Here is a 4,075-nt window from a genome sequence, read left to right on the forward strand (position 1 = left end):
AAATCCCGGTTTAAGTCCATTTTGGAATAGGATTTCCTTATTGGGCCTAATGGATCAATGAGCTTCAAATTTAACTATCTTCAACCTAGAACTCTCAAATGGGTCCTAATTGGACCCATATACATGAGACTTAACATTTTTGGGCCTTATAAACCAAAAATAAAGTAGGTTAACTTTAATGGGTCATAACCAATTTAATTTAGCACTAAGAGGAGACAAAAATTATACTATGATTTATTTGGGCCAAACATCATCTAAATTAACTATAATATGGGCTTAAGGGCAAAAAGCCCAAATTATCTCTCTTCCCCTCTCCATTCTCGGCCCAAACCCACAAAGAAAGAGGAGTTGACTTTAGGTAGCCACCTCACCATTATATCTTGGATTGCGATGCTAAGGCCTCATATCTCCATGCAACAATCCCATCACCACTCTCTCCTACTCTCTCTTTTCCTCTCTCGGCCGAACACAACACACACACCTCACTAAAAACTCTCTCTAGACCACTCTCAAGATCATCTTCTTCTCCTTTGAAGATCACGAAAATTTGGCTTGAAGTCTAAGGATTTTCATCAAGTAATTCATCATCTAAGGTAAGTTGATGACTAATCAAAGATCTAGCTACTTCATTTCATCAAAATCTCTTCTCAACCTAATCAAACTCGTGATCTTGCACCTTAGAAACATCTAATTTTGAGATCCTCCAAGAAGACTTGCTAGGATCGAAATTTCTTCATCTTTTCCTTCAAAAACCAAAACCACAACTCAATGTGAGCTTCATACCCCTCTCTTTTTGGTTTTCATATGTTTTATGGGGGAGAATACAAGAAAATGTTTAGATATATGTTTATGTGTGATTTTATGCATGTATGTGTGTGGTTTTCTGTGTTTTTGTGATGAATATGTAACCAAAAGGAGTGTTAACTCAAGATCTATGACATGAGAAAGGAAACAAACATAATCTAAGTTATTTTACACTAAATGAGTCAAGAATAATAGCTTATAAGATTATGATGAACATATTCTAACATAAAACCCATTTTAGGGCTTATATTGTCAAATATACAAAACAATGGGTTAAAAATGGCCAAGTCACGGTTTCATAAGGGACAAAAGAGTCAAAACAGTTTTCATAATAGTTTTTCTGAATAATAAAATTTTCAAAGGACTTAAAATGTAAATTTTTTAGCTTAATGAGCTAATTTTGGGCTTTTTGGCCCAATAAGCCTTAAATTACGAAAAATGACAAATTTAAGGGGCTGAAATGAAACTTTCTGTAAAACAGGGGATAATTAGTATAACAAAAGCATTTTAAGGGTCAAAAATGCTTTCCACTATCAAAAAGGACTAAAAATGTAAAGTTTTTAGGTTTTGGGCCAAAATTGTAAAAGTTGCAAAAATGGGGTTCTAACCGAGAAACACCATTCTGGAAGGGCTGAAGTTGTTAACAAAATAAATTTTGAGTTAAAACTGTCTTTTCAACAAGTTTATGATGCAAAAGTGTCAAGAAAATGTTTTAAGGACTACAAATGAAATTCTTTTATATAAAGGACTAAAAGTGTTATTTTTATAAAAGAAAGGTAGTGAAAAGGTCAAATTTTTACTTTTAAACCAATTAATCCATTAAGTCAAAATACAAAATTCATGACTACTGACAACATGGAAAACGAATACACATTCAACACCAAATGTCGTTATTAACGAATTGATTCGGTCTCGAGTCAATACAATACAACAATCATTAAGTCAAAACACTTCAATAGATACACGATAACTACAATGAGTAAATCTTCAAACATTGGGCTTATGAGTTTCAAATCATGCTCATTGGGCCTTGCAAGCCCATCGACATGATCTTTGGGCCCAAAGGGATGACGCTTATATGTTATTGGGCCTTCTATGACCCAATATTTTATAAAAGGACTTTCAATAGCTTTTATGTGCTATTGGACCCTAGAGGCCCATTAGAAAAGCTAGTAAGGTCATAGTAATCAAATGTGTGTTAGACCCTCGTGTCTTTCACATCCACGACAGCCTAAGGTACTTACGATAGTAGTGGGACATAGTGCTCCTCTTCTCTTCGTTCGCTAAGGCTTACGATAAATCAAAGTAGAAGAAATTAGGATGATATACAATGTGGAGTAATCAATATTCATTCGTTAAGACAATACAAAAATCAGTAATCACGAATACATTTCGACATCGGAAAACATCGGGTTTTCCGGGGAATTCAATACAACTCGCTCGAAATTATTATAACTATAATACAAAATACCTATCATATATATGTTTTGAAATCCTTCATGCATCAACTATGCATCTTCACACTTTGATAAACAAATGTCTTTTCAGAAAATATCGGATTTTCTGGGTTTTATAAACAATACAAATCATTTTATTTACAACTATGCTTATGAACTCACCAGCATTCCATATGTTGACGTTTTTCCAAAATAACTTGTATTCTCAGGTAACAAATAATCAGAAGGGTAATACCAAGTATGTTAGAATATTTTGTGTTGAAAACTTTGAAACAATTTGTGTTATGAAGTGTAATATTTGAAAACAATGTACTTGATGTGAACAATTCCAGTTGTAATATATTGATGCATAGTGACGTTTATGCTATTATTCATGTATATTCATTGTGATGATATTCAATTAAAGTCACGCGAGCCCTCGGACGTTTCTGCCGTCTGGTTCGGCGGTGTGACAGGTTGGTATTTGAGCATTATTTATAATGAACTAGCATATCTGACCACACATTGATATGCAACTATAAACCAAAGAGGGACTAACCCAACTCTGAACAAACCAAAACAAATAAAAACACAGCTATAAAACATCTTTGCCTGTGTGAATTAGGAAACAAAATATAATACCAAACCAAAACAAGATAATGCTATCATCTCGGGTAAGCCAGGACTGTTCATGGTTGTGTCAAGGAGAGGATGTAGCCTGGTCAACTACATTTCCTCCAAGGTACAACTATCACGTGTCTTGAGGAAATCGCAATGGTAGGAAAACCTAAAAACATACCCCTTTATCAGAAAAGAGTGAAGAACAACTCAATCTATACGTCTTAGGAATGATATTAACATGTTTATACACCCTCGCAGACAGCATGGCTGGTTTCCATCACCCCGGAGAACCTTATTTCCCTAATCAGGGGAATAACGGATGGTTGGAAGAATCCGAGGAGGAACCTGAAGAGGACCCCAAGGAGGTGTCTGAAGAGGAACCTGAGGAAGACCCCGAGGAGGAATCCGAAGGGGAACCTGAGGCGGAAGCCGAAGGCGGACCTGCCGATCCAGTGGTGGATCAGGAGGAATAGGAATACAAAGGAGGTCTCGAGGAGGAACCCAACGAAGACGAAGATGGTAATTCGGACGCAGAGTCCGAAGTCATCAACCCCCTTATCCGGTTAGGGTGCCCGCTTATCGAGTAGGCCCCACTGGTCCTACAACCCCCTGGGTTATCAACCTTTGGAGGTGGAGCAGACAGCAGGGACAGCGACCCACGTTCGGCATGTCACACGATTTCTATGACCTGAGGGATGGAGGACAAGCCGATCGTGCTCTTCAGGTCATGGTGAGACGATTGCGGAACACTAGTGACCTAGCTCAGAGCACCGCCGATCAGATGAACTAGATGCGGACTAGGGTCGAGCGTGTAGAGTAGGAAACGCGAGAGGTTATCCGAGAGTTCCACATGAGACAGGCGAGGTGGGAGGCTCAACTCCGAGATGCGGAACGAAAGGCGGCTCGTCTTCAGGGAGCATCCACTTCCTTAGTACCACTCTCTGGCGCATCCCACCATGACTAGGACTAGTCGTACCCTTCTTTAATATTATGTTACTAGGATCTATGCTATGTACCCCGACTCTATGTTTAAGTGATTACACTACTCAAACAGCCATTATGTTGCCGGATTTGCACCATTTATGTATGCTCTTTTGAGCAAAAATTTCATGTATCAAAAATGCGGATAATATTAATGAAAGGTTTTATGTGTTCTACTATGATGTTGTAATTTGCTATGTGTTATATATCCATGATTGTATGCTAAATAGTGT

Source organism: Lactuca sativa, chromosome 4 (assembly GCF_002870075.4).
Source record: "Lactuca sativa cultivar Salinas chromosome 4, Lsat_Salinas_v11, whole genome shotgun sequence".
NCBI classification, from domain to species: Eukaryota; Viridiplantae; Streptophyta; class Magnoliopsida; order Asterales; family Asteraceae; genus Lactuca; species Lactuca sativa.